This window comes from Hippoglossus hippoglossus, chromosome 19 (genome assembly GCF_009819705.1).
Source record: "Hippoglossus hippoglossus isolate fHipHip1 chromosome 19, fHipHip1.pri, whole genome shotgun sequence".
NCBI lineage: Eukaryota > Metazoa > Chordata > Actinopteri > Pleuronectiformes > Pleuronectidae > Hippoglossus > Hippoglossus hippoglossus.
The window spans coordinates 3,745,660-3,764,510 of NC_047169.1; the positions used below are offsets into that span (position 1 = coordinate 3,745,660).

Sequence of the window (18,851 nt, forward strand, 5' to 3'; positions counted from 1 at the left end):
CACATAAAGCACAAATAATTACTAAATGCATGAATGACATGGACAAAGGCACAGACACAAGTGTATACGTGTAAATGCACCCAAGACGTGTTGTGGTCAACTCGTGGTCAGGGACACATTGTGACCACGTTAAACTCGAGCGTATAGTTCCAACTTCGTTTTTCAATCCACATATAACGACTGCGTAGGCGGAGAAAAAATACATTATAGGCCAGCGAGGTCGCCACAGCCATTGGCCACGAATCACACAAAGCAGTCTTCTCCTTGGTGTTTAACTATGGACGTTACTCGAGACACTCGGATGAACTGAAGATGAGACTTGTTGGACCCCTGCAGACAAAAGGATGATGCGACATGAGATAAACAGACACAGGAGACTCTTATTAACAGCAGGTGTGAATATAATCAGGTTACAATCATGTCTAGACACACGATGCCTTTTAACCACAGGTGTAAATGTCTCTCTGTCCCTCTCTCTCTCTCTCTCTCTCTCTCTCTCTCTCTCTCTCTCCCTCTCTCTCAGGAGGAGCATGTGGCTTTATCATTGAAATGCAGACATCAATATCAATTATCAACTTTCTGACCCATGTCTTCCCATCCTTCCACTCCCCCTCTTCCACTTTCCCCCATTTCCAATCTTCGCTCCCATTAACGCTCCTCTGTAATTGCATTAGAAGTGACAAAGGAGAAATAGATGTGCAAAATGTATGTTCCAGAAGGAAAGTCATTTCTTCACATCTGCAGGTAATTGAATTTTAATTGTTAAGCAGAAAGGGCATTTGGAATTGAGTGGGTATGTGTAAAAAATGAAAATAGAAAGAGATGGAACAGCAGTGGGCAGAGACAGCCTTATTATTACACCGGCCTTCACGTCCACCACTCTGTACGTCCTAATAACCCGTCTGAAAGCATATTTATGAGATAAGAATCCGTTTAATCCTTTTTTAATCCCACAGTGGGGAAATCTGTGGAGCTGCGGGAGCTACGAGCACAGAGGCGAGCGCATCAGGAAAATAGAAAATTAATAAAGAGAAGTAATTCATTAAATAAGTTAAAGCCAAAAAACAGAATACGTATTAAAATAAATGAGCAAACAGACTCGATGTTAAAAGTCACATTATTGCACATCGGGAATAATAAGGAAAAATCATTGTTTTGTTTTGAAAAACAGAAGTAACCATATTTGTAGGAGGGGGGTGGAGCCCACCGACACCTTCCACCTGCACCCATTGGATGAACAGTGTTTTATCATCTACTTTACTCTAAATGGGACCTTACTTTACAAAGTGAACTTCATGCCGTATTAAAGAAGATTTGAAAGTAGAGTTTGAGACAATAAACACTTTGGAAAGTGTTTACTGACGTCATAAATCAACTGAGAAGATGCAGGAGTGCCCGAAAAACGTGTATTTTCTCGAGTGACCAGCAGAGGGTGACACAACTGGTTGCAAAAAGAAGTATATCGCTATAGAAATCTATGTCTAAATAATAAGTAAATAAATATCGACCTTCCTATATTCAAGTAGGGTCTGCTGGCCATTGGAAAGAAAATGGCTTCACTTTCTGGCCTAGAGTCTACGTCCATTTTTACTTCCACTCTATGGTCTGTAATCGTCTGGACCCACCGACTGTCTCGTTCTGACCCCCCCCCCCCCCCCCCCCCCCCCCCCCCGAGTTCTTTCCTCACCTTCCTCTGCTTTGTGAAGTGTCACGTAGCACTCACAAAAACACAACAACACACACGTGCCCTTGCATACACACTTTTTTTACAACCTCTAACAACAACACATTGCCTGACTCAGCATAAACTCGCACTAGAAATGACTCTGAGCTCATTTACTCTTTTGTCCTGTAAGGGAAAAAATCCACGAAACAGATCAAACCGTGAGATTATTTCGTAGCGACAAACCCGCGCTGAAGGAGAGCTGGAAAACAAATGTATTGCCTGGTACCAGGAGTTATGGGGGTCAAAGCCTGTGGCACTGAGCGCTGATACACACACACACACACCATTAGTTTGTTGTGATTAGACTTCAGACGTTTGTGTTTTTATAGGCCAGAGGGGGATTGGTTTTGCGTTGGAACGTGGAACAACCATATGAAGAAGGAATGAATAATAGAGTGAGGGAGCTTTGTTTATCCATCATTGATCCTAACGGCTTCATTTAGAGGAGTTGGCACTTCTCGGTGAGCTTTAAGGTATAAATTGAGGGGCTCAGCTGTTGGAGCATATGGCTTTGCATTTGCTTTTATAGTCAATTACATCATCGGCCTAATTCATCAGTGTGTCTACGTATCCTCAGTGCATCTGTCACTGATGATCTCATCTGATAACTATTTTTTTTTAGGAGTTTAATTTGCTCCGTTCTCTGTTTGAGTCCATGTCGTAATGTTTCATCCACACTGCATCAGCTTCTTTACTATTCTGGAGTTAACGTGGGAAACAGGTACTGCATTTCAATTTGATCCAGATTGATTCTGGTTGTTTTCCAGCCATAGACTTTATATAAAGATTATATAAAGATAAAGTGAAGCCAAAGTTTCTAAAACACCACCTGCTGGCGGACTGCAGGATAGGTAATAAATCCTCCATATTAATGAACTGGACAAAGGCCAAAAATAAACACAAAATTCAAAGCACGCGTCAAATACATTTGTCTCATAGAGGTTTTCTGTCATTTTAGGTTATTCTTATTACTTGGATGCTTAATTTTTAATTATATGCTTTACAAATAGGGTGATTGTCATGATTGACAGCTGAGACTGACTCATGATTGGTTGAATGCTGCAGAGTTCGTATCAATGATATATATTTTAGCTTCCTTTTATGGATATTGGGATCTTTCTATACAGTCTATGGTTCCTTCTTACTCTTCTAAGATGGTCTTATCAGCCTTTTGTAATGGTTCTCTACTTTCTAACAATATGAATTCACCAAAACAAGCGGTGTTACATAAACCTGCAAGTATAATATTGACAATATCAATTCTTGCATGTGGCTGCTTTCCCCCACTGTTTAAAGTTGATTTGTTCATGAACAGATTGGTGTGTTTATATATCTATCATTTAGTATTATATCCTGCTTGGTCCCTTTATGAACCCTTTAGTTCTGTTTGGGTCAAATCAATACATTCATGATCTGCTTCCTGTCAAACCACCTTGTTGTACTTCCTGTTTTATTTTGGTCAGGTCACTGTTCTTCCTGTCACTTCACTTCCTGCTTCCTGATTACTTGATCAAACTCACCTGTCCCCTGATTGTCTGGCCCCTGTGTTTCCTGTCAGTAAACCCCTTATATACTCTGCCTTGTCCGGTCCCCAGTGTTTGATATCCTCTGTCACTTCCTTGTATAGCAGCTTGCTCTCTCGTGGTTTCCCCTCATGCATTAACCCAGTTTGTTGTTTGAAACTCATCTGCTTTTGCCTAATTCACACAGATTTTTTGTGTTTTGTGTTTTGGACAGATTCCTGGACTCCGATCTTTCGCCCACTCCTCTTGGATTTGTTTGTTTGGACGTTTGCCTGCATCACCTCCCTGTAAGTGGATCTCCTGTTTTGTTAATTAGACAATTGGTTTGTAATGTCTGAATTTGGGATTTTCCCTTGTGTTGTCAACAAATACAGAAATAAAAAAAGTACAAAAAATAATCTTACAATTAGAGTCTGCTAGGTCACATTCAACAATGGAAGGTCAATTATTTAAATTAAAGTTGTAAACTTATTTATAAAGCACATTTAGAAACAGCCACAGTGCTTTGCAATAAAAGAGACAATTCAAAATACTTTGGTGATCAGGAAAATTAAAAATTACCCAATGTTTTCACTGGTGTTTTGGAATTTCTCTGCACTTAACGTTGCATATTCATGCTTTAGTCTGCTGACGTCCAGCTTTATCTTGGGACCTTGAAAACAAAGTGCATAGAAAATCAGCATTAGCAAAACATTTTTAATTGTTTGTCCCACGACTGTTAAAGTTAAATGGTGTTTGTACTGGTATTGACCTTTTCTATTGGCATATTTCCACAATGTTTTGGTTTGTAGAACACAAGGCAGAAAACCAAGCCTGTTTTACTCGGTAAAACATTTTCTACATTGAGAGAAAACGTTCTCTCAGCACCAGAGAAAAATCAAACGTGTCATCTCTCATTAACCTTTATTACTGCGTCCACTCCAGACTGTCGTTTCAGGTAAAGATGATTGGATCGGTCCGAGCTGATGCCGAGCCTGTTCCCCAAACCAAACCCCGAAGCCTCTAATATCACCTCATCATCAGCAGTGATTAGTTACAGCACGCAAACCTGGCCACAGAATGACCACATTTACTGTGAGCCCGACGTGCTTCACACCGCTGATCTCATTAAAATAAAGCTCCTAGATTTACCCAAGAAAAGTAAGCGCGAGACCACTATTTCATCATGAGGGTGGTTTTCTTATCGGCAGGGAACTGACCCTGGAGGACCGCGGCGCGGCTTTAGCTGTGGCCACAGATATCTCAAAGCTCCAATTGGATTAGGGACATTAAACTATTGGAATTGAAATGGCTGGAATAGAGTAGCTATGAAAAAGGTTGTATTTCTCAAAAGGCATTAGCCCAGCCCACATGGGAGACGGGAGTGTGCAGCCAGTGTGTGGAAGAGATCAGAGAGGAGGGGGGATCCTCCTCTGCAGCGCCATTGTAGTCCAGGTAGCGCAGATCAAACCCGGCAATCCCCATAGAGCTCCACAGAAAGTGCTTTCCCGGAGGCAGTCTTTGCCAGCCCTAAAAGAGAGGGATGGCATATGGCCTTTTGAAGATAGCGATGTGAGATTAGAGCATATCCTGAATTGGGGCACGCTGAGAGGGGTTAACCTGCAAGTGTGCCGGCAACAGACAGGATGACAGATAAGGGGAAGGCAAAAATCTTAATGCAGCTGTATTAAAGTGCACCGCGGAGAATGAGCATAGACTTGTTTAGATATCGATCTGCAACGTTGCCATGGGGTTGAAGCAGAGATGTTTTCAAGGGCCGACTAGAATTCAATAAAGATGCAAAAAAAAAAAACCTGCGACGTCAGGCCTCTTACTTTCTGTGAAATTAGATGAATTTCTTGACACCAGTGTGACATGTTTTCCTCTCAGGGTGGGTTCTAATTTCCCATCCAGGCTAATTTCCTGCTCCATTATTGCCTGTGCTTTGCCCTGCTTGATTGAGGAGGATAAAAAAACAATCCAATATACTCTTTAATAGCGTAATTTATGATGGCGTGTCGGTGCAGGGTTGTGTGTATGTGTGTTCTTGCTCTCTCTCTCTCATCGAGCAGTGTTTCTGACAGCTGTTCCCTGCAGCAGCCCGGAGAGTTGGCCACTGCTGCGATACCATTTTATCTTCCAAACATCTGAGTAATAGCAAAACCGCTTCATTGTACGCTAAGGGGTCTGATATAAGAAAGGCACCTTACTTGACCGAGACTTATTACCACTCTATTTGTGAAGCGACGTCTCGGTGATATTTCATCTGATAAAAATGGCAATTTCAATAAGAGACTTCCCCGGCGTTTGGCCCCTGTGGGCTTTGGCTCGAGTAGGAGGGGATATATTTCACAGGGGAGAGCTTGATGAAATGAGGGGTGTGCATTTGCAAAAGTGAGATAAAACTGTCCTTTGTCCTGTCTCCCCCCCCCCACAGACATCTTGCCAGGGAGTCTCAAGAAGTTTGCTCCTCTGTGTTTGATTGGGAGAGGGAGGCACAGTCGTGTAGAAGTGGAGCAATCTGTGGTTGGTGTCCCATCCATTTTCCACTCGGATGAAGATGGTGCAGGGGAAGCTATTGGTGGTCGAGGTGGTGTGTGGTGGCAGAGGAGGGAGGGCGGGCGATTTGGAGAACGCGCCAAGCCCAAAATTAAGATGACAGCAATGACAAGGCTCAATGCCGAACAGATCTATCCCGCTGATGCAGGCTGCAAGCTTAACAACCCATGTAGGCTCCATCTCTGTGAGATGTGTGTGTGCTTGTGCGTGTTTGATGTAGCGTACAATATGTGCGCCTGTTGACAAGATCATGGCGACTCAGTGTCAAACTTGACAGCTGATTGCAGGCTGGAGTAAACACCTGGCATCACGCTTGTCTACAGCTGAGGTGAGTCATTGCACATGCACATCAGCCCAAATGTCAAGGCATAAAAAACTGTCTGCAGTAAACGGGGGCATGTGGGATTTATTCTTTTTCCTTTTTTCTCTTTGGCTGCTTGAAGCCTTTTGCTTAAGTCCAAAAGTTTATTTTCTTGAATTAAAAGCAGTTGTCCCAACCTTATTTTTTCAGATATCCCCGTCGATACAACGCCTTCATAAATACCATTTATATGTAACATTTAAATAACTGTTTTAACTGTCTTATACAAAGCATTTAGCTAACTACTATTTTATGTATTGCGATCAATTGGCTATTTAATGCATTGTATTTAGCTAACTATATGAACTGTTTTGTATGACGCATTAACTATTTTAACTGTTTTGTATGTAGCATTAACTATTTGAACTGTTTTATACATAGAGTTAACACCTGTTTCATATGTCGAGTTAACTGTTTTATACTTGGCCTTAACAACTGTTTTATACGTAGCATTAGCTAGTTGAACTGTTTTATACTTAGCGTTAACGACTGTTTTATACTTAGCGTTAACTGTTTCAACAGTTATATACGTGGAGTTAACTGTTTCATACGTAGAGTTGACTATTACAACTGTTTTATACTCGGCCTTAACAACTGTTTTATACATAGAGTTAAAAACTATTTTATATGTAGAGTTGACTATTACAACTGTTTTATACATATAGTTAACACCTGTTTCATACGTAGAGTTAACAACTGTTTTATATGTAGTTAACTGTTTATACTTGGCCTTAACACCTATTTTAGACGCAGCATTAACTAGTTGAACTGTTTTAGACGCAGCATTAGCTAGTTGAACTGTTTTATACGTAGCGTTAACGACTGTTTAGAGCTAACTGTTTCAACTGTTATATACGTAGTTAACTATTACAACTGTTTTATATCTAGTGTTAACTGTTTTATACGTAGCGTTAACGACTGTTTAGAGCTAACTGTTTCAACTGTTATATACGTAGTTAACTATTACAACTGTTTTATATCTAGTGTTAACTGTTTTATACGTATAGTTAACTATTTCAACCGTTTTATATCTAGCATTAGCTATTACAACTATTTTATATACGTAGAGGTAGACGCCGCATTAACTAGTTGAACTGTTTTATATCTAGCGTTAACAACTGTTTAGAGTTAACAGTTTCAACTGTTTTATATCTAGCGTTAACTATTACAACTGTTTTATACTTGGCATTAACAACTGTTTTATATGTAGAGTTAGACACAGCATTAACTAGTTGAACTGTTTTAGACGTAGCATTAACAACTGTTTTATACGTAGTTAGACACAGCATTAACTAGTTGAACTGTTTTAGATGTAGCCTTAACGACTGTTTTATACTTAACGTTAAAGACTGTTTTATACGTAGACTTAACTGTTTTATATGTAGAGTTGACTATTTCAACTGTCTTATAGCTAGCGTTTACTGTTAGAACTGTTTTATATGTAGTGTTAAATATAAGAACTGTTGTAGACGCAGAATTAACTAGTTGAACTGTTTTATACGTAGAGTTAAATATTTCAACTGTTTTATATCTAGCATTAACTACTGTTTTAGACGTAGCATTAACTACTGTTTTAGACGTAGCATTAACTACTGTTTTAGACGTAGCATTAACTACTGTTTTAGACGTAGCATTAGCTACTGTTTCATACCTAGAATTGACTATTTCAACTGTTTTACACTTAGCGTTAACAACTGTTATATGTAGCGTTAACTATTGGGACTGTTTTGTTGCATTTAGCTACCTATTTGAAGTGTTTTATACAGCATTTGTCTGACTACTACAACTGTTTTATGCGCAACTTTTAACCATTTTAACCATATATATTGCGTTCAGCTAACTGTTTCTTTAATTTCGTACATTACGTTTAGCTCATTATTTGAACTGTGCATAAAGTCAAACCGAAATTGGTTTGACTTAATTACTGAGGTGAATTGAAAGCTTGTTTACCCACTGATTTGTCACCTGAAGATCTTATAATCTAACATCTTTACACTGTTTTTAATTATATCTAGTCAGAGCTGATACCTGAACCATGTTCCTGGTCTCTCTCCACCTCTCCTCCCCCTCCCCTGTCTCTCTCTTCTCTCCTCCCCTCTTTTCCCCGCTCACCCCAACCGGTCGAGGCAGATGGCCGCCCACATTGAGCCTGGTTCTGCCGGAGGTTTCTTCCAGTTAACGGGAGTTTTTCCTCTCCACAGTCGCCAAAGTGCTTGCTCATTGTGGGAACTGTTGGGTTTCTCTATTAAAAGTGTAAAGTGCCTTGAGATAAGGTATATTATGATTTGGCGCTATACAAATAAAATTGAATTGAAATCTTTTCTTCTGGTTTCGGTCTTCCTCAGTTATACATGTTTTCTCTTGTCTAATAGGGATTAATTATGTGGAGTTATTAGGGTAAAGTGTCTCTTAAATTCCACTTGTATAAGAAAAGTGTATTACCTTCACTGGGAGCAAAGATTGGTCTCAAGGATAAACTTAAAACGAATGTGAATCTCTTTTAATCTCAAGCTTAGCCACCACTGTCCTCAAAATATCTTTGCTCAAATAAATGGTCAGTGCTTCTGTGGGATGTGTGAACTGAGACAGTGGACTACTAATTAAAAGCCTGTCCCCGTTTTCCACACTGTGCTCTCAGTACATAACACAATGCCAAGAAATTTCTTGTTGAAATTTCCTTCTATTGGCTGCACTCCCTCCCCCACCGCGATTTCTGCTAGTACTGCTCCCTTTGTCTGATTTGTCCGCATCCGAAAGCTTTCACATGGTCAATACAAACGCAGAGTACGATCCAACACTGAGCATCAATGAGCCTTTAAATTTCCTTTATGTGAACTAGTTGGATATTGTGAGCAGGCGAACAAATGCTTACTCAAGTCAGGCAGGCTTCATCTCAGGTTTCGGCAGGGCTGTTTAACCACTTATTCATGTAACAGACGTGTCGGAGAGTCGTGCTGCTGTAGCACAGCGAGCGAGGTCGGGCGGAGTCGCACGCTGGGGCAACCAAGGGCACTCTTTTGTGGTTCCTGTGAATATATCGGGTCAAACATCAATTCAGAGCTGTTTACTTGCAAATTCAAGAGACGCGCAGCGAAGGAAGCCGCTGTGACACTTCTGAGAGTTAATTATTCCCCGGTTGTAAAACAGCAGTGCTAATGGTGGGGGTGACGTTTTACTTGGCTTCACAGCAATTATTTGCTAAAACACCAATAGTGAAATGCTTCGTTTGTCATGTCGATTGGTTCTTCAGTGAAGGCTGTTGCGTGGAAAAATTAATAGGAAAGCTACGGATGATGTTTTTCAGAAACTGTAGGGATTTCGGAGTCTCCTGACAACCCTGTCTAATTTCCCTGCTTTTACCATTTTGCAATTGGACAACAAGTACACGGAGCCCGATTTACAAGACCTGCATAAACAAACCTTTAAGTATTCGACAAGCTGCTGCACACCAGCGTTGAGTTGCACGTGTTTCACATACACAAAAAGTAAAACAGTGATTCAGGCCTTTGGATGCAACCTATTTTCTTCCCATACTCGCAGGCAACAAGGGCATTTTCAAGATACGCCGGCGGATAATTAAAGTAAGAAATGGAAAGAAATCAACGGGAGTAAAAACTTGCGATATAAGTGAGGAGAAGGTCACGGCTCGGGGAGGGCATTGCCTCAGAGGAGACTGGGTGTTCAGAGACAATGGAAATAAACCCAATAGATCTTATCGCCTATGCATTGTCTTGTCTTTCATTGTGATAGGGAAAAAAGAAATCACGTCAGGGATAAACACAGTATGAATTTTTAAGAGGCGCCTCTCATTTCTATTCCGTCTTATTTTTTGCCTCTGCTCAAAATGACCTCCAGTAATCTTCGGAGGTGAATGTCTCCATTTCCCTGGAACTAAAATATGAAAGGGGATTGTGAGACCTACCTGGGGAGTAGAGGCACAGGTGTTGAATATTACAGTATGTGTATTACATTAGCGCTTGGCAGCTTGAATGATGTGGTTGGAAATATTGAAAGCAGCATAGGTCTCTGTGCATTGATCTGAATAGTAAAGGCCGTCTTGGCTGTGAACAGAACGCAACAAAGGAAAATGGACATAACACATTACAGCGGATTGCTAAACTTATTAATGAATATTTGATCAGTGAAGAAATTGCATCCCTGTGAAGGTGTTTCAGCTGACATCAGCAAACTCACTCCTGCGGGAAATTTCCATTTTTACCATTATGTAAACCAGACACTGGTATGTTCAGAAGTTATACAGTATCATGTCATTATTATTATTATTGGGCTCCTGTATGTCCTCCATTGGAGCCGATACGCAGCAAAACAATATACGCAGTTTGTCTGAATTGAATCCTAAAGAACTAACCCCCCCCCCAAAAAAAGTGCAGGATGAATATTTAGATTTGTCATATATTCTAATTCTCAGTAAACACAATCATTCTTTCTTTCATGTGATTATACACTAATGAAAAAAGTATTATAAAAACTCCCTTTCTGCCCATAGATCATTCACACTGGGCCTAAAAGGTTACATCACAGTACTAGGGAACATAAATCATTCCCATTGTCAATCAAAAATTATATTTGTTAACATAACCATGATGATTCTTCCTCATTGTTCGTCTTCGTCACACAAAATATAAACACAACTGTTAAAAGGTGGATCTCAGTTCAGTGTCTGTGTATAACATGCAGTATCCCCTAAATACCAGCAGGGGACAGATGGAGCGCTAAGCCTATAAACTAAAATAGTTGTTCAATACTAGACAGTGGACACTAATTAAAATGACAGTTTGACTCGGTATCGGCTCGCTGTCTTCAGGTGAAGCACTGAAGAGATGACCTCTCCTCGCCGAGTGGAAATGTAATTTCACGGCCTGTTAGACTCTGAACTCCAGGAGTAAACAGGGAGGTGGTGCTGGTGGTGGTGTTTGACCACAACAGCACTCAGGTGCCGGCCCTGCTAGTCCCTCAGAGTGAATCTTCCTACGGGGCTCGATGGCTCGGAGAGCGTAAACACTGACGGAGTGGATTGAATTTACCATAAAAGCCAGACTTACAATTAATCCTGGTTGTAGCGATGGAGTTTTGCGGGTGTGTGAGGTGTGCAAGATACAGAAATTAAAGTGTAAACTAAAAGGAGACGTGGAAAAAATTGTTTTAAATCTATGGAATCTTGCAAAGAACACCCAAAAAGTAAAATCAGTTGATTTAAGACAACAGTTAAGTACTTTTATCATGAAATTAGCTTTGCTCTACTTGACTTCACCCGCAGTACTGCAGTGTACAGCTTCATGCTACTCCCAGTCTCCAGTCCATTTATTATGTATAGATATAACAGAGATACAGACCAATGCATACTCAATGGATTTAAAGATAGTGGTACCACCTGAAGATCCGCTGGCCTTGTAAAAAATTCAGTGCGGCTTGTGAAAGTAGAATGGAGGCAAAGAGAAATTCAGAGGCTGTAATGAGTCTCTGAAGACATCAAAAGTGCGAGAAAACACCGGGATAAGAAAACAACAGATTCCAGTTTCATCCTGCATGCTTTCCATCAAAATTGGCAAATTAATCATTGAGTAGTTTGCACGGCCCTCATTTTTTTTTTTTTCAAATGATGGACGTTGTTACCTTTTCAAGTTAAAGAGATTTAATAATTCACAGAGTTGGCCTTTGTTGAACCTTTTACTTATTCTCTCAGGAAAGGCCCACTTCACGCCGACAGTTCAAGGCAACGTCTGCCTGAGCAGGAGAGACAAGCCCATCACAATCAAACGGGTCTGGCAAATAAACTCCTGAATGTAGCGCGCTATCTCCGAACTGAGATGGGGAAAACATACAGATATGGATTATTGCATTCATTCTTATTCTCTTTTTAAATAGAAAACAAGGAAGGGAGATTAAAATTGATTTAATAGAAAGAAGAAGAAACAAAAAAAAAGAGTCACTGCTTTCTCGACAGACAGATATCGACTGATAAAGCAACAAGCCGAGTGCACCGGAGAAGACAAAGACGAGGACGAGTGAGACAAAGTCAAAGGGTCCAGACAGGTAGCCTGCTTTTACAGACAAAACAACATCAACACTGCGTGAAAAAGAAAGTCTGAAATTAATTAGACATCTTTACAAATTCGACGAGAAAATTACTATATTGTATAATCATGATTTTCTCGGAGGTTAATGGATGAAAACAGAAATGAGACAGTCTGGTCTACGGAGGCTTTTCTCAGTAATCGCCACCATCAGCTCGTCCCGAACCTTGTTGCTGTTGCCTATCTTTTTAAACATGTGTACAGAAGACGTGCACAAGTACGGACAGAAGGCTCCGTCCAGTTCCGTCTCTTAAGTTACGCATTAATGACCCTTAAAGGTGACGAAGGATTCCACATTTCACTTATCGATTTGGCCGTTTTAATGACGACACGTCCCCGACTGCACGTTAACGCCTATAAGTCCCATTATCGAGGTCTGTGTCTGGCCCTGACACCGGCTAATGTGGCCCTTGTTCCAGCTCACAAATGTTTAAAAGGGTTGCTTTTATGACCTTAAGGTCAATCATGACCCTTCCCCTCCAATGGAGTGTTCCAGATGGTCCTGGCTTAGTTAATGGTTTGGTATCAATTATCTCCAAAGCAAATAGAAAAGGAGTATTTTAGCATCCTGATGTTGGACTTGTTTTCACTATGCCAAGGCAAATGTGGGTTAGGGTCTACTGTCAATTTATTTTAACTTCAGTTTGTAAAATAATAATCTAAGACGTGTTTGTTAAACCTAAGTTTCTTTCTCAGTGCTTAATATCTGCCGGACTTTTCTGTTTACGCTGCATTTGAATCGCCGCAGAAACAGTGTTTAGTTCATAATGGAGTCAACAGCTGTATAATTTCTCATACAGTGTTTACAGCAGCAGTGTGTGTGTGTGCAGCGCTGACATTGATTTTCATGACCTTTTGAAATTCATGACAAACGAGTCGTGTGAAATCGTACGGTGGCAGATTCCTCGAGTCAAACAACACTGTGGATATTTTAAATGGGGAAACAAATAGTATTTCTCACCTGTGATGTCATTAAGTTAGATTTCTTTCCATCTCGGTGTAAAGAAATAGACATTTTTATATCGCACATGCAGTAGTTACATATTTTTTGTATTTAAAAATGTGTTTCCTAGGTTGACCTTCTTACTTTTTCTGTCTGGGCGATGAGAGGATTGAGTGTAAAACTTTTAAGAATCTTAAAGAGTCGTGAAGTGTTGAGCTCTGTGATGATGACCGGAGGCCGGAGGAAACCTGGCTCTCTTAGGGGGAAACATGCCCAACAGGCATAATAAGTTATTTACACAATGTATTCTGTTCTTTTAAACTGGTCAATAAGCAGCAACTGGTTATTTTTAACTGGTAAAAATGTGAAACAAACAGCATTGAGTAAAGTCGGCAGCTTCAGGCGTATTAGTTGCTGTATTTCGTTGTTATTTTAAGGCTAAACCATAGCTCTTAGTTCTGGAGGCAGAAAAACATCAAACCCATATTTGCAGAGCCTTAAAGTGTTGTTGACTACACTTTGCATGTCGTGGCTAACACTCATGCTCCTGCACACACTTTGCAGCTGTTTGACAACACCGGAGACAGGTGGAGGAAACTGTCTGGGGTCTGGCCGGTGAATGTAAATCACTTTACAAACTGTTTTCCTTCATGCTTTTCTCCATTTATTTTAAAAAGGATGGGCCACGAACCTGTTTGGGTTTGTTGTTGATTCAGGGTTTTATCACATTTATGAATCTGCAAACCAAAACGATAGAGTAGAAGCTGCTGAAGTGTTTGCACCAGCAGCCTGTCTGTGCCTCACGAGTTCCTTTTGAACTCTAATTAAAACGACCCAACAAACAAGCGGAGGATGTAGTTATTTTTGCTTTTTTATCCACAAACTTAAAACGAACCGTCCCAGATGTGACATGTGTGTCCAACTTTTAAAAAAGATGCTGCTTGCTTAGCGACTGTGAATTCAGATGCTATTGATGTGTCACAAAGTGGAACCCAGGAAGTGATAGAAACTACACAGGCTCACTTTTCTTGCCAGCCTTCATATGTGCACCTCCGCTCGCCGTCCTCCCTCCTCTGGCTCCTTTGTCCATTACTTCTCTCTCTTTCCTGCTCATATCGCTCCTCTGAACACCCGTGACCCCGTGTGTGGCAAGAGGTAGAAGAGATCAGGGAGCACCAAAGGACTGGCTGCTATTAATTTTACCCAGGCAACCTTCGCAATTGTCCAACGAGACAGACGTTTAATTGCACTAACCCTGAGCCAGCGGCGAGCCTGCCCTTCCCAGCCTCCTGCTTTGGAGCCGTCTCACTTCGCCTTCATTAGAGCCAGAGACAGAAAGTGTTCGGGAGTTGGTTTTTTTTATTCCTCTGCTGCTTTTTTTTTGCTCCTTTTTCATTTTTCTTAGCATGGCTATCTCAATCCTCCGCAGAAAAATAAAACAACATGTCAGGCAGGGTTATGGATGGCCATTGTGATGTAGGTTTAATTTTGAAAAGAAACTCTGGAGCATTGTTCACTTTCAGCGCTGACTTACAGCTTGCTGGAGGGAGGGACTCTGGAACAAACGCCGAGAATGAGTTGTTGTGTGCACCGAGGATAGACTGTGCGAGAGCTGCAGAGGTCATGGAAAAGCACGAAGGCTGCTGGGCTGAAATATCATCCCGCTAACCTTTCTGAGAGGAGAATTAACTGCCTGTTCACCGCTACACAAAATAAATAAATAAAGAACACTGAATAACAGGAGCGAGTGACAGAGGCTGCTGTTCCTCTCCTCGGACAATACACGGCTGATGAAACTATAAAATCTGTCACACCAGCATTTGAAACAGCAAATTCATCTGAATGGAATTGAGTGGCAAATTGGAATTTTGACAATTCTTGCTACTGACCTACAGCAATAAGGCATCATGGCAGTTTTAACTGTTTAAACTATAAAGTGTAATTTAAGATGGACGAGGCGTCTACACTTCTTTCCCACTGTTCAAAAATGACGTCACCGATGCTGCCATCTTACACTGGTGACGTCATTAGGAGCCAGTGATCATTAAGTGGAGAAATTGAATCAATACAAGTGCTCGACCAATTACAGGATGAATGAGCACACGTACATCAGTGTGATTTAAAAACTACCTAAAATATCTGAAACTGTCTGAAAACATTATTTTCTAGAACTTCGACTTTGTAGTTTGGCCTATGTCCACATCAGCTAACATGGAGGAGGTGGGGTTTATGGTCTCTAGGTTAGTCAGCCACCAGGGGGCAATTAAGACCCTTTTGCCTTTACGTTTGTGGAGCCATCATGTCGTCCATCTTTAGAGTCTAGGGCATGAGCCTCTTTCCCAAAGAGTGAGTTAACTGACAGTTGTCAAACGTGCCGGCGTTTAAAAACAAAATGGTGACGGGAGTCAGCTGCAGCCGTCACTTGTATCTTCATGACAGATTCGAAAATACTGAGGAGGTTAGAGTGACGGTGTCTCTCCCGAATTTCATATAAATAATCCAAAAGGTCGTAGACTCGCATTAGATGAATCAGACCCTCTTTGAAACTGGGTAGAAAATCTCCCCGCAGGTGAAAATGTCTTGACAAGTGCTCCTTCATCCTGTCAGTCTTTACTCACTTCCTCTCTGTCTGCTCTTTTGCTGGCCCCTCTCTCAATATCTGTCCCTTCGCCGCGGGTAATTACAGTGCAGCGGCAGCGTGGTCAGTAAAAGGCGCGGCCGGCCACTTCAGGGGAAGGCGCATGATCCATTAGCTGAGCGCGGGGCTCGACAGTTCATTCCTCACTCCCATTTGTCTTTCCCCCAAAGCCCCTGTGCTGCCCCCATCCCACTCTGCGCCAGACATCTTCTCCTGGTGCAACGTTGATGCAGGGAAATAAAACGTCTCTCCAGAAATGAATTTCAGATTGAAAACTCCACAAAGTTTCTTTTTTTTTGTTTTACATACCTGAATAAAACCTTGCCCTGATAGCCAGGCAGCCTTCACACCGGTGTGCTCTCTAACGGAGTCGTTCACCGAGAGAGTTTTGACAAAACAGAGCTCAGCTGCCATGAATTCAATGAAGGCGAGTGTAACGTATTTGTCATATGCTCTTACTCCATGAGTTAATTCAAGTCGCCCACTGAGAGGTATCGCCTAATTGCTCCAGAGTTTGTTTAACTTTCACATCCTGTAAAAACAGATGGATAAGAAAAAAATCACCAAACCCCACCAGAAAAATCTCTCAATTCCTGCTGTTCTCACTGAGCAATTACACTCGCAGGCGTCTGTGCTGCCGTCACTCAACCGCCTGGTACTGCGAGTGCCTCACGAGTCTCTCGGGTGTGGGCTCCTGTTACCACAGGCTTATGTCTGAGGAGGGAAGAAAGAGAATATAAAAAAAGTTAATCCCTGTAATGACCTTGCCCACAAACCAATAGGTGAATCCATTAGCAGAGGAAAGATGGGGAGAGGAAAAACGAGCCGGCAGCTTCCTGTCACATCCCAGAGTTAACTCCTCTTGTCTTGTTTAATCAGGTGCAAAGTCTGCACTGATCGATAACCCGTCTGCAGGTGGAGGACCTGCAGGACCACAGGTTACATCCCCATCAAACTGCTGCCGCTGGTTACCGCCCCTGTCTTCAAACTCCCTGGTGCTCCAGTTGAACACTGATACTTGGGTTGTTTTAGAAACCCAGAGAAATCCCCATATTTATTCAAGGTGTTGTGATGTTTCATTTTGTGTCTTTAATTCACAGGAGAAATCTAAAGATAAAATACAAACATGAGCAGGAAAGTTTCAAGAGACTTTGGGGGCCCCAAGGTAAAAGAGACCTGGGGGGGGGGGGCGTACATCAAACCAAACAGACCCCCCCCAACCCAAAGAAACAACAAAACCACATGCGTCCAATCTTCAAATGATTCTTTTAGTACCAATTGCTTACTGTGCATATTCATAAATCGTAAAGTTCAAGTGCAAACCTCCACGACAGGCTCATCAAACATTTTTGCAGCTTTGAGCAGAAACCCAGTGGCATGGGGCCTCGTGGGGGGGGTTTCTAACCACGGTGTCGTTGCAGTTTCCTGTACATATACAAGCATATAATTTAAGGGGGTTCTCACAAAATTGCTGTTGTCTTGGCCTAGCATGATCATCTGCCCTCGTGCCCCCCCCCCAAGCCTTACCTGCTTTGCCTCCTCTGTTGCGATGCTCCTCCTGCACGAGATAATATGTAAAATCTGAAATGAAAACACACACTTTGGCTTTTAAAACTAATCAGATTGAAAGTATTGTAGCTGTAACCACAAGATCATTTCCTCTTTCATCCACAGGACAGATGATACACGTTGATAACGGGCAGGAAAAGATATCACGTGCGTGCTGATGTCGCCCTCGACCCTCACAGAAGTCTGGAGATTGATTTCATGTGGAGCAGAGCAGTAAAAGAGCCAATAATTGTTTTTCATGTAGTGAGTGATGACCTCATTGCATATATTCATACACTTTATGCATAAATGCATGTGTGTGACTGTATGTGCATGTATATGTATGACTCTCCTGGATATGTGACCGAGAGAAATTATGGCTGTTGGTGTGCTTTCATCGTTTCCGCCCGGTTTCCCTCCCTCCTGCTTCTTTCTTGTTTCTCCTGCCAACCTGAGCAGAAGAAATCAATTCGGCTGACCCTAATCTAAAAGTGTGACACGAGGATTAATAACTTTCCTGATATGGAATATTCACAACTCTCCGTCAACAGGAAGAATCAGTTGCAGTCCAATTGAAATAACATATGAGGAGCATTTTTAATCATTGGGTCAAGGACAAACTAAAAAAAAAAACCCTCCTCACTTTACTCAACTCACCGGAGGAACAAAGTGGCTCATGTTTATAAGCTTCTTAATTAAATTAGAAATCACAAGAAAGGAAAGGCTATTATTTGTATTGCTTTTATTCAAGTACAGTGTGTGTTTGTGAAAATATAAGTTTAAAGCTGCAGTAATATATTGATTATAACCGTTTGTATAAGGTCTGTTTGGTGAAGAGGTTTTTCCAAACACTTTTCCTATTTCCACATTCAGCAGGGGGGGGGGGGGTGTTTGATTATCATTAAGAGCACAGGGACACTGCACGCCCTCCTACACCTGAGATCTGCACCCATTGGATGTTACTCGCTGTCAATCACACATGCCCCAATGCATACGGTGCTTTCTCGACTATTTGACTCTAAATGGGACCATAATTTACTGAATGAACATCAAGCTGTAGTAAAGAAGACTTGAAATTTGAGATTGAGATCAAAAACTCATAGACTTCTATATAAACTGACTTTTTCTATGCAGCTAGTGGAGTCGCCCTCTGCTGGTCATTCGAGACAAGAGAAGTTTCAGGTACTTCCGAATGAGCACTTTCCAAACCCGGTGTCAACATGCGTTTTTATATACAGTCTTGTTTTACCGCTGACCTATCGCTGTGTTTGTTGAAGTATTCCCAGATGTATATATTATTCCACACTGACGTTTCGGCGTAATTGGGAGCAAGCATTTCCTCCCTCTCTGCTGTTTAAGGAAATGTCAGTCATCATTAGCATACTCATTTATAGAGTGCTACAGCTGTCCATGGCTGCCACCTCGCTGACCCTCACTCTCCGTGCACCTAGCCACCCCATTCAAGGAGGGTTATCGCCA

General features: G+C 41.5%; 1 long non-coding RNA gene across 1 annotated transcript; it reads left to right on the plus strand.

The window, feature by feature from the left end:
* Positions 1-3,323: 3,323 nt before the first annotated feature.
* On the plus strand, positions 3,324-6,282 carry LOC117753103. Its single transcript, XR_004612204.1, has 2 exons — positions 3,324-3,536; positions 5,666-6,282. It is a non-coding gene; the product is annotated as an uncharacterized LOC117753103 (long non-coding RNA).
* Positions 6,283-18,851: the final 12,569 nt, after the last annotated feature.